Raw genomic sequence first — 13,130 nt, 5'->3', positions numbered from 1 at the left:
ACCTGTGATTTACTTGTTCGTAATTTCTGTTTCTTCCTGGTTCAGTCTTGGAAGGTTGATCTTCTCTGCAAACCTTTCCATTTCTTGCAGGTTGTCCATTTTATTGGCATATAGTTGCTCTTAATAGTCTGTTTTAATCCTTTGTGTATCTCTGTTGACTGTTTTAATCTCTCCCTTTGCATCTCTAATTTTCCTGATTTGAGTCTTCACACTTTTTTTCTTGATAAATCTTGCTAGTGGTTTGTCAATTTTATCTTCTCACAGAACCAGCTTTTAGTTTTATTGATCGTTGCTATTGTTCCCTTCATTTATTTTTCATTTATTTCTGCTCTGATCTTCTATGATTTTTTCCTTTTACTAACTTGGGGTTTTTCTGTTCTTCTTTTTCCAGTCACTTTAGGTGTAAGGTTAGGTTGTCAATTTGATGTTTTTTCTTGTTTCTTGAGGTAGGATTGTATTGCTATAAACTTCCCTCTTAGAACTCCTTTGCCTGCATCCCATAGGTTTTGAGTTGTCATATTTTCATTGTCATTTGTTTCTATGTATTTTCTGACTTCCCTTTAATGACTTGTTGGTTATTTAGAAGCCTATAGTTTAATTTTCGTGTGTTTCTATTTCTTCTACCTTTTTTCCCCTATATTTGATATCTAATCTCATAGGTGGCTCAACTGGTAAAGAACCTGCCTGCCAGTGCAGGAAATGCAAGAGACATGGGTTCGAACCCTGGATCGAGAAGATGCCCTGGAGTAGGAAATGGCAACCCATTCCACTATTCTGGCCTGGAAGATTGCATGGATAGAGGAGCCTGCTGGGCTACAGTCCATGGGGTCACAAAGAGTCAGACACAACTGAGTGTGCACACACACACACTCATAGCATGGTAGTCAAAAAAGATGCTTGATATGATTTCAGTTTCCTTACATTTACTGAGGCTCGATTTGTGACCCAGTATGTGATCTGTCCTGGAGAATGTTCCATGTGCACTTGAGAAGAAAGTGTATTCTGCTGTATTTGGATGGAATGTCCTGAAGATATCATTAGGTCCATCTGGTCTAAATGTGTCATTTAAGGCTTGTGTTTCCTTATTAATTTTCTGTTTCATGATCTGTTCATTGGGGTAACTGGCTTATTAAAGTCTGCTATTATTATTATGTTACTGTTAATTACCCTTTTATGTCTGCTAGTGTCTGCCTTATGCATTCAGGTGTTCCTTTGTTGGATGCATGAATATTTATAGTTGTTGCATCTTGTTGGGTCGATCCCTTGATCATTATGTAGCGTCCTTCTTCTCTCTTACACTATTCTTTAAGATCCATTTTGTCTGATATGAGAATTGCTACTCCAGTGTTCTTTTGATTTCTGTTTGTATGCAATATCGTTTTTCATTATCTCACTTTCAGTTTGTATTTGGCTCTGGTTCTGAATGAGTCTAATATAGACGGCATATACGTGAGTCTTGTTTTTGTATCCATTCAACCAGTCTTTTGTTTGGTGCATTTAATACATTTACATTTAAAGTAATTATTGATATGTATGATCCTATTAACATTTACTTTATTGTTTTGGATTTATTTTTGTAGGCCTTCTCTTGTTTCCTGTGTGGGGAACTTCCTTTAGCATTTGTTGTAAAGCTGCTTTTGTAGTGCTGAATTCTCTTAACTTTTGACTATCTATAAAGCTTTTGATTTCTCTGAATCTGAATGAGACCCTTGCTGGATAGAGTAATCTTGGTTGTAGATCTTTGCCTTTCATTATTTTAAATATATCTTTCTGCAGAGATCTTTCTGCTGATAGATCAGCTGTTAACCTTATGGGGTTTTCTTTGTATGTTGCTGCTGCTGCTGCTGCTGCTGCTAAGTTGCTTCAGTCGTGTCCGACTCTGTGCGACCCCATAGACCCTGGTGCAGCCCACCAGGCTCTCCCGTCCCTGAGATTCTCCAAGCAAGAACACTGGAGTGGGTTGCCATTTCCTTCTCCAGTGCATGAAAGTGAAAAGTGAAAGTGAAGTCGCTCAGCCGTGTCCAACTCTGAGTGACCCCATGGACTGCAGCCAACCAGGCTCCTCTGTCCATGGGATTTTCCAGGCAAGAGTACTGGAGTGGGATGCCATTGCCTTCTCCTTGCTTGTATGTTACTTGTTGCTTTTTTTTTTTTTTGCTACCTTTAATATTTTTTCTTTGTGTTTAATTTTTGTTAGTTTGATTAATATGTATCTTGGCATGTTTCTCCTTGTGATTATCCTGTATGGAACTCTGCATTTGATGGAATTGATTGACTATTCTTTTCTCATTTTGGGTAAGCTTTTGGCTATAATTCCTTCAAAAAATTTCTCAGACCCTTTATTTTTCTCTTTTTCATCTAAGACCCCTGTAATTTGAATGTTGGTGGATTTAATATTGTCCCAGAGGTCTCTGAGACTATCCTCAATTCTTTTCATTCTTTTTTTCTTTATTCTCCTCTTCAGCAGTTATCTCCCCCATCTGTCTTCCACCTCACTTATCTTTTCTGCCTCAATTATTCTGCTGTTGATTCCTTCTAGAATATTTTTAATTTCAGTAATTGTGTTGTCGCTGCTTTTTCTTTATTTCTTTTAACTCCTTGTCAAATGTGTTAAATGATTCTTGCATTTTTTTCATTCCATTTTTGAGATTTTGCAACATCTCTACTGTAATGACTGTGAAATCTTTTTCAGGTAGTTTGCCTATTTCCTTTTCATTTCTTTTGTCTTGTGGGTTTTTACCTTATTCCTTCGTTTGCACAATATTTGTGTCTTTTCATTTTGTGTGACTTGCTGGGTTTGAGGTCCCCTTTCCCCAGGCTACAGGTGCACAGTGTTTCCTACTTTTGATCTGTGCTCTTGGTTGGTGACATTGGTCCAGTGGCTTGTGTAGCCTTCGTGTTGGGCGGGACTTGTGCCTGCATTCTGGAGGAAGGAAGTGAGTTTTCTTCCCCCTCTGATAGGCAGGGCTGTGTGAGGTGGTATGTTTTGGGGTGTCCGTGGGAAGCCTGTCTGCTGCTGACTGCGCTTGTGTTGTCTTGCTTGTTGTTTGCATGAGGCATCCTGTGTGGGTGCTGTTGCCAGTTGGACTCAGGGTCCTGGATACAGCTGGAGGCCTTTGTGGGTGTTCTCACTGATTAATACCTGCTGAGGCCAGGAGTTCTCTGGCAGCCTAGTGTCCTGGACTCAGCGCTCCCACCCCCAAAGCTCACGCCTGACCTCTGGTTGGGGAACCAAGACTCCACGAGCTGTTTGTTATGTCAATAAAAGGGAGTAAAAGAAACAAAAAACAGAAAGGAAAATAACTGATAAAATAAGAAATAAGCAGAAAACTCAAGAGCCAAAAAATAAAGCCCAGACAAATGGTAAAAGCAAAAATCAGACAAATAGAAACAGAAAGAAAGGAACATACACCTGCACAAACCCCAAACAGACCAAAGTAACCAAGGTGCAGGAGAGTGGCTCGGCGAGCAAAGGAAACCAAAAATGATACCAGCCAATCAAAAACAAAGCTGACAGCAACACAAAACAGAAAGTGAGACCACGATATAGAGCCAGCTGAGGAGCCAAGCAGAGAGAGCAAGACAACCAAGCGCCATGAATAAAGGGAAAAACAGGAAAGCAAAGCGAGACCACGATATAGAGCCAGCTGAGGAGCCAAGCAGAGAGAGAGAGACAACCCCGCACCATGGAAAAAAGGGAAAAACAGGAAAGCAAAGTTAAGTAGTATATTAAAAGATCTATATTTATTATAAAAATATCAACAAGACTAGAACAACAAAAAAAGAAAAAAAAATACACAAAACTGCAGAAAGCCAAAGTAGAACTATATAAAGGAAATTAAAAGTGTGATTAAAAAACAACAAAAAAGTTCTCAAAAGCCAAAATATAGATAATAATCATAATGAAAACAGCAACCACAGCAACAGAGGAAAAGAAGAGGGGAAAAAAATCCAGAACCAACTACAGAATGAATCAAAATATAAGAATAATAATAAATGTTTTTCTCAGGTCTCAGCTGTCAGCGTTCTTTCCCCCACTTTGAGCCACAGCCCACTTCTGCTTCCCTAGGAAACCGTCCAGTAATGAGGAGTCTGGTCTCAGGACTTGCTGTAGGGACGGCTCAGACCCTAAGTTGGTGCTACCCCTGCGTGCCCCCACCTCCAAGGCCCACAGCTGCCAGAGCTAGGGCGTTTTCTTTTGTGCGAACACTCATTGTCCTTTTATATATTCCATAAACACAGAGTCCACCTACCTGATGGTGTGGATTTAATCTGCAGCTTGTACAGCTGCTGAGAAGGTTTTTAATCCTTTTCCTTAATCACTCTGCCTCTGGAGCTCAGCTGTGGTTTTATCCCCACCTGGACCTGAGGATCATCTCTAGGAGTTTGGGCCTGAGGCTGCCCTGGAGGGCTTGGGTCTGCCTCGGTGAAGACTGGGCCTGGAGGTGGTGCAGCTGCTCGGATCATGGGGACCCGGGCTGAACCAGGTACACAGCGAAGCACACACAGGCGCTGGACATGTGGTGCAGTAAGGATTCTTTCCTAGTCTCTGGCAGCTCTGCCCCAGTGAGGACCTAGCGTGGAGCTGGCATGGCCGCTTGGATCACGCAGACCCCGCTGGTGTCTGGGGCACAGGGAAGCCAGCAGCCACAGTTGCCGGAGACAGGATGCCATAACATTCCTCTGTAGCCTCTGTCGGCTCTGCCCCCATGAAGACCGAGTGTTGCTTGGATCGCAGGGACCCGGCAGCACCAGGTGTGCAGGGAAGGCAGTGATCATAGGTGTAGAAGATACAGCCCTATTAGAATTCTCTTCTGTCCTCTGGCAGCTGACACTCAAAGGGCCTTCTGGCTGGTCCTTCTCTGTTGCTTGACATAGGAGGTCCTCAAGGGCACCCCTGGCCGGGGGCCTTCTCTAGTGCTCCGCAGGTCAGGCGCGCAAAGGGCCGCCCTCTCTGGGGTCTTTCGCTATCGGCCAGCTGCCTGCGCCGCACGTGGAGGAAGGCCACAGTGACGGCTCCACCCGCTGCGGTGACTCAGCAGTGGCGCCCTGCCTCCTCGGCTGCCCAGCGTTCCTTCAAAGGCATTCCGTGCAGGTCTCCTCCCTCCTGTCCCCTTGGGCCATCATCTTCCCTCGGTTAACAGCAGTGCTGGCCCTGGGACTGCTCTCCACTCCCATGCTCCAGCTCCCAGCCGCCGCGCTTTCAGGTGGACTTGTGTCCTCGTCCGGGGTATGTAGGACCGCAGCGCGGATTGTCTGTGCGGTTCTCGCTTCCTTCAGCCTGTCGCCGGTGAGCTGCTGGTGCTCTGACGGCCTCAGATGCTTCCCCTCTGTCTCAGCAGACCGCCTGGGGTCTCACCCTCGCTTCACCTCCCCCACTCCCCGGTGCAGGTCAGGTCCTGCTCCCTCTCCTCCTCTTTTTCTCTTCCTTCCTTCATCCCAGGGAGTTCTGCGTGCAACTGTATATTCCCTTCTGGTGGTCAGGGGCTCCTGTTAGTACTCAGCTGGTTCTCTGTGAGATCTTCTGAACCTGGAGGTACATTCCTGATGCCTCTGTGAAAATAGATGTACTCCATTTTCACCTACTCCTCCGCCATCTTGTGTCTCTTCTAAATAGCCTGTGCTCAAAAAAGACGTGCAAATGGACAGCAGGCACGTAAAACGATGCTCAGCATCAGTGATCACTGCTGCTAAGTCGCTTCAGTTGTGTCTGACGCTGTGCCACCCTGTAGATGGCAGGTGACCACTAGGTAAATGCAAATCAAAAGTACGGTGAGGTGTCGCCTCCACAGTGATCAGAATGGCTGTCACCAGAAAGTCTACAAGTAATAAACGCTGGAGAGTATGTGGAGAACTCTCCACATGTTGGAGAGTATGTAAGGCAACCCTCCTACATTGTTGGTAGGAATGTAAATTGTTACAGCCACTATGGAGAACAATATGGAGGTTCCTTAAAAATCTAAAAATAGAAGTACCAAATGATCCTGGAATCCCACTCAGAGGCAAATATCCAGAGAAAACCACAATTCAGAAAGATACAGGGACCTCAGTGTTAATTGCAGCACGCTTACAATAGTCCAGACACAGACACAGTCTAAGAGTCAGCCAACAGAGAAGTGGATAAAGACGTGGTACACACACAGTGGAAAGCTGCTCAGCCTTAAAAAGGATGAAATGATGCAATTTGCACTGACATGGACAGACCCAGAGATTACCACACCAAGAAGTGAGCCGGACAGAGACATATGTAATATCCCTTATACGTGGAATCTAAACAAATAAAAGTGATACAGATGAACTTAAAATATAAAACAGAAATAGACGGACAGACAAAAGAAAACAAACTTACGTTTACCAAAGAGGAAAAAGCAGAGAGGGGTGAATCAGGACTTTGGGGCTAACATATATATACGACTATATATAAAATACATAAACAGCAAGGACCTACTGTAGAGCACAGGGAATTAGACTCAATATTTTATAATAACCTATGAGAGACAAAAGCCTGGAAAAGAATACAGATATATATGTGTGTGTTCCTGAATTGCTTTGTTACCTGAAACTAATACAGCCGTGCAAATCAACTATCAGTTCGGTTCAGTTCAGTTCAGTCGCTCAGTCGTGTCCGACTCTTTGCGACTATACTTCAATAAAAAAATAATTAAATTTTTTTTGATAAAGAGGTTTTTTTTTTTTTTTTTAAAGATTAGTTGGTATCTCTGCTCTTCCTGAGAAATAAGTGCCATAGATAATGGAAGCCAAGCAGATGTCCTTTCCTTTCTCAGAGGATGTTTATGCTTCTGGGTTCTAAGCGTGTCTCACCTGTGCGATTGTCCCGAGAGCCCTTCCTGACCGCCTTCATTCTGACTCCCCTGAGCCCGCTAGCCTCGGGCCTCGGTGACTGCATCCTCAGTCTACATGGTCACAGCGCACCCCTGACCTTTTATTCCACTTGTGAGTGGAGTCATTTCCTCTTACTCCTTGGGATTCTTCTGACTTGGCTCTGACTTGCTTAAGTATGAAACTGAAGTAGGTGACTGTTCATTGTTGTTTTCTAAATGCAGGAGGTGTACCTTAGCCTTCTTAATTTGTTTAACCTAGTTTTATTATCACAATTATATAAAAATTTAAAAAACATTTAGAAAACTTAAAGTAAGTATGAAATGAGATAGTGTATCTGGTACCCTCTGCTGATATCAGTCTGCTTGGAACTTTTTGGGATCAGTTATATTGAACCGTTAGGTTGGTGCAAAAGTAGTTGCGTTTTTGCATTGTTAAACTTTGCCGTTTGATATTGGAATACGTTCTTAAGTGCAGTTATGTTATACATCATTTTAATGTGCATTTCTCGCTTTGCGTTTTTTTGCTAATGACTTATTACTTGCTGTTTATATTTATTTTAGACTATAGAAATGATGCTAGACAAAAGCAAATTTGAGCGATATGTTTATTTGAGTTCAAAATGGGTCGTAAAGCAACAGAGACAACTTGCAACGTCAACAGTGCGTTTCGCCCAGCAGCTGCTAATGAACACGCACTGTAGTGGTGGTTCAAGAAGTTTTGCAAAGGAGAAGGGAGCCTTGAAGATGAGGACTGTTGTGTCTGGCCCGTGGAAGTTGACAACAACCAGTTGAGAGCATTATCGAAGCTGATCCTCTTACAGCTATACAAGCTGCCAGAGAACTCAGTGTCAGCCATTGGCATTTGAAGCAAATTGGGAAGGTGAAAAAGCTTGATAAGTGGGTGCCTCGTGAGCTGACCGAAAAAAAAATTTTTTTTGAAGTATTGTCTTCTCTTATTCTACAACAACAAACCATTTCTCAATCAGATTATTAGGTGTAACGAAAAGTGGATTTTATGTGACAGCCAGTGATGACGAGCTCAGTGGTTGGACCGAGAAGCTCCAGAGCAGTTCCCAAAGTCCCACTTGCACCAGAAAAGGGTCACGGCCACTGTGGTGGTCTGCCGCCCAGCCGATCCACTGCAGCTTTCCGAATCCTGGGGAAACCACTCCATCTGAGAAGTACGCTCAGCAAACCGACGAGACGCACGGAAAGCTGCAACATTTGCCGCTGGTATTGGTCAACAGAATGGGCCCAAGTCTTCTCCATGACAACTCCCGGCCGCAAGTTTCATAACCAGTGCTTCAAAAGTTGAATGAATTGGGCTACAAAGTTTCATCTCATCCGCCATTTCACCTGACATGTTGCCAACTGACTACTGCTTCTTCAGGCATCTTGAAAACTTTCTGCAGGGAAAATGCTTTCACAACCATTAGGAGGCAGAAAATGCTTTCCCAGAGTTCATCAGATCCTGAAGCATGGATTTTTTTTTTTTTTTTGCCTTATTTCTTCTTGGCAAAAATGTGTTGATTGTGATGTTTCTTGTTTTGATTAATAATGATGTGTTTGAGCCTAGTTATAGTGATTTAAAATTCATGGTCTGAAAACGCAGTTACTTTTGTACCAACCTAATGAAACTCCAGTACTTTGGCTACCTGGTGTGAAGAGCTGATTCACTGGAAGAGACCCTGGTGCTGGGAAAGATTGAAGGCAGAAGGAAAAGAGGGTGACAGAGGATGAGACGGTTGGATGGCATCACTGATTCAATGGACCTGAACTTGGGCAAACTCCAAGAAATGGTGAGGGACAGGGAGGCCTGGCCTGCCACAGTCCATGGGGTCGCAAAAGTCGGTCACAATTTGGCAGTTGAACACGATAGAAAGTTAGTGCCGCATGTTGTTCCTGTTGGAGCACAGAAGACATCGAAAGGCGTGGATACAGTTGGTTGCTCAGTTCTATGTTCTTTTAAAAGATGGCTGTTGACTAATTTCCGCCCACTCTTGTGGATACAAAGTGAAGTTTAAGATAGTGGTAGGTGAGAGAGGTGGGACTTTGGAAATGCAGAGCTGTAATAAAGAAATAACTAGGTTTGCTCTGAGAATGCAGCCAGGGAGTTGGAGTAAGATTCTTAGAATAGTTGTTATTTGCCTTGGGCTCTGGTAGGATCACGAGTTTGCAGAATTTGTGGACTACAGGATCTTGGGGTAGGGGTGATGGGAGTGGCAATGGGAAGGACAGGGAAAGGGATGAGAGCACAGCTGACGTCTCCGTGTGGCCCAAACACAGAGGCAATGGAGGTGACTAGTGTAAACGGGTAGTCGGGGTCGGCTGTGAAGAGCCTTACCGACCTGCCACAGGATATGGGCTTTCGTCTTGTGCAGGATATTTGTAAACGGGGGATTTCATTTTATCACACGCATGATGGCAGTGTGCAGGCTGGCGAAGAAGGGTGACAGTGCAGAGAAAAGAGGGTTTTCCTTTTGTATTTGCAGGACATTAGGGAGGAATCAGCAGATCACAGTCAACAGAGAGAAGATAAAACAATAGAAAAATAGTAGGAAAAAAAATTAAATCACAGAAGTCAGTCAAACAGACCTGGAAGGAATCTGATTTAGAACAGGCATTCATGAGATAGGGTTCTCAGGTAAAATCAGGATGCCCAGTTAAATTTGAATTTCAGATGAATAATGATTTTTTTTTTTTTAGTGTCCATATGCCCCATGAAATTATCAAGACATACTTTCAATAAAAACTATTTTTTGTTTATTTGAAATTCTGGGTATGCTATTAATTTTATTTGGGAAGTGTTTTAATCCTAGTATGCTAAAAAGGTGGTGAAAAGGCTTGGTGGTCAGACTCAGTGATCTGGTCCTTCTTTTGATGATATTGAGATAGGATATAACCATATTTGTTTTGTGGTGCGCATTTATATATATCACAGGGAGAACCTTTGGGGAGTCTTTTCTGTATTTAAATGACTAGTAAGGATTTTACTTTAGGAGATTTAAAGTTAACTTGATCAAGAAGAAAAAGGGGAGCTACAAAGAAGGGAAAATTCAGACTCCTGAAAGCACCTAACACTCAGCAGACTAGATGGACAATGTCTTGTGTATTCCAGGAAACAAACGGGGGTGTCACCCCCGCCGAGAGTGGTCATCAGTTGCTTCATGTGAACAAGGCCGCGCTGCCATTGTTGTTTATGCTCTTGATGTACAGTGGCCCCTGTGTTCTGGCTTCTGTTTTTATTAGCACTGTAAAAGCATTACAACCCCCCCCCCCAACCCCGCAACAATAAACACTTCCAAGAGTGTGAGGTCATAGTAATATGACCTCATAGGGAGCCAGGTCCTTGGAAGCCCTGTGAACCAGCAGACCGTGGCTCTGGGGGCGTGGAGGGTCCTGGGGAAGGACCGGGGATGGCCTGGGTGCACCCTCAGCTCCAGGATGGCCTCTTGGTGTCTGTCATACTGCTGGTGAGTCGGTACTGCCATCACACTTCCAGGCTTTCTGAGTTAGAAAGCGCAGCCTCTGCTTGTTCGAGTTCCCTCATTAACTCTGAATGCGGTGGAATGGAGCCATCTAGGACTGGAAATGCTTATCTTCATTTTATTCCTTCCTTCCCTCTTCTCTGCATTTTTTTTTTTTTTTCAAGAAGATTCAGAGTATTCTGATGGGTACAGATTTTTAAATTACCTCTTCCTGGTGAATGTGAGGAAAATGAGGTGAAATAGACTGGCCAGGTCAGGAAGAGAGGCGGTAAACATGAGAAATGAGGAACATAAGGAGTAGGAATCAATACTGTACATTAAAAATTCTTGTATTTTTAAGTACGTGTAACGGATATATTTGTTAGGATAAGCCTCTTGTATCTGAACAGCATCATTGCAGTACCATGTATGTAGTATAATCACGCTGTTTTCATGGAGTGATTAAATGCACGCCCTGAGTTTGCCCTGAGAAGTAAGCAGGAATAAGTAGCAGTTTATTTGAGAAGAAAAATCCTTTCTTTGACATTGTTTTCTTCTACACAGTCACTAATATGCAGAGTAAGAGAATGTATCGGGGCACAACTCCAGGGGTTTTCTTTTCATAATTATAAAGACGGCTTGACTGTAAATAAAAGAGTTCTTAGAGTAAATGTTTTACACTTCCACCATTTATCTGGGAAAACACAAAGGGTGAGGTGACCTTTAAAAGAAATAATTTTCGATGAATTTGCTTACAGGTTTACTGTATATAATAATTAAATAATCCAATTGTCTGGTAGGATACATTTCAGAAAACCATTTGGTAATGTGAGCTTTATAAAGGAAGGTTTACGATGAAAACAATACTTAAATGTATTTACATGAAGATTTTATTGTAATAAGGCAATTTATTTTAATTGATGGGTCCTTCTGTTGGAAAATTGTTTAAGGTGGCTGATTGTTTAGGGAGGGTTACCAAATGTCTTGGTTTGCCTGGGTGGATTTCCGTTTGTGTCTGTTGTCTTGGCATGGACTATGGTTTAGCATCTGACTTTGACTTTAGAAAAATGAAGTGTTATCAATGATTACAGTAAAAGAAGTCAGCGCAGGTTTGCACACCTCCACTTTAAACTTCCAACTTCTCCACAGTCGCGTCTGAAGTGTGTGAGCTGATGTGTTGAACAGAAATTTCACATGGTTTGGGTGTAAAAGACTTGTGCAGTGCTTGCTAAGTGGGCTTGGCGAGAGGCTGAGAGGGACAGTGACCCCTTCGCGTCCAGCAGTGGCTGGTGGCGCCGGGACCCTGCAGCCCCAGGAGCTCCTTGGGCTACTGCCGGCTGTGCAGAAGCTACCACGTAGCTGGTGGGTCAGTGCGGTATGGGATACTGTGACTTAGGTAGATAGGTGCCAAGGTAGAGCTTGAGCAGTTCTGCTTAAAAATGTCTTCCCTTTGCTATAAGGATGTTTTGTAAGTTTACAACTAGTTTTTTTTTTTTTTTTTTCTTGGTAACACCTTTTTCCCCACATTGTAACAATTGCAACCACGTATTTAATGATTTTACCATCTCTGTTTCCTTCTCAGACTGTCCTGGTTTGGACAGTCAGTGATTCTCTGCTTATAATTCAGGACAAGTTAAAGAGCTGTGGAGTAGGGCAGGGCAATGCAGAGTAGGATTCAGGGTCTCCTGGAATGGCTTTTACATCACTGAAGGGCTGTGAAAAAACAACAAAATAAAAAAAGCATGTGTGACAGCGAGCTTGTGTGGCCTGCAAGCCTGAGATATTTACTCTCTGGTTCTTCACAGAAAAAAAAAAAATTTTGCTTTAGAGTCCACAGTAAGTGTGCTGGAAGGCTCCTTAAGCACAGTTGTTTACCACGGGCATAGCTCTGCTTTGCTGGATGTCAAAATGAAAGTCTAGGAATCACAGCGTTATCGATGCTGGTATTATAGTGTGTGCTGTGGCACCAGCGAGGGCTGAGGCTCTCACGGCATGGTTGTGCAGCTTCCTGAGACCCTTTCAGTGGGTTTGTGAGGCCAAAATTATATTTTTATAACAGTGCAGCACTGTTCTCCTCTTTCACTCTGTTGATACCAAAGTTGATACACGCTGACTGAACAAAAGCAGTGATAGAAGCCCCAGTACCAGTTGAGGCAGTGGCACCATGCTGGTCCAGGTGTTAGACTCTTCTCAAAAATCTCATGGACGGAGGAGCCTGGTGGGCTGCAGTCCATGGGGTCGCTACTAGTCAGACACGACTGAGCGACTTCACTTTCACTTTTCACTTTCACGCATTGGAGAAGGAAATGGCAACCCACTCCAGCGTTCTTGCCTGGAGAATCCCAGGGACGGGGGAGCCTGGTGGGCTGCCGTCTATGGGGTCGCACAGAGTTGGACACAACTGAAGCAACTTAGCAGCAGCAGCAGCAGCAGCTGTGCATTCAGAATAAAAATGAAGGCCGGTTTCACCTAATGAAGTCCTTGGTTAAAGCAATGCCAATTAATTACTTTTCAGCCCTTGGCTACCTGCTATTTAATTTCACGTGCTGTGAAATGGAAACTCTACTTGAAGCACTCTAGGAAAAGCACTCACGTAGTTTGAGTTGTGAGCTTTATGCTAGTCACTTTTTTCATGGAAATGCCATTTTCTTTCAAAGTCTAACTGATAAACTGGCTTTGGCAAACATTTTCTTGAAAACTAGTGGAGTGAGCCTATTTAAGGAAAACAACTGTCATTTTTTTGTTGTTGTTGCCAGTGATAAAATTTAAGTTTCAATAAAAAATTAGAATTTTGGAAAACTTGTATCTACCACCAAGTTTG

At 43.2% G+C, this 13,130-nt stretch overlaps 1 protein-coding gene across 3 annotated transcripts in view; it reads left to right on the top strand.

Annotated features, from left to right (window-relative positions):
- PSD3 (pleckstrin and Sec7 domain containing 3) overlaps positions 1-13,130 on the top strand; it is a 314,418-nt gene that overhangs the window by 57,674 nt on the left and 243,614 nt on the right. The window lies entirely within an intron of this gene.

Source organism: Capricornis sumatraensis, chromosome 4, assembly GCF_032405125.1.
Source record: "Capricornis sumatraensis isolate serow.1 chromosome 4, serow.2, whole genome shotgun sequence".
Taxonomy (NCBI): Eukaryota; Metazoa; Chordata; class Mammalia; order Artiodactyla; family Bovidae; genus Capricornis; species Capricornis sumatraensis.
Note: the sequence above shows the minus strand (reverse complement) of the source record. Positions and strands in the feature narration are given on the sequence as shown.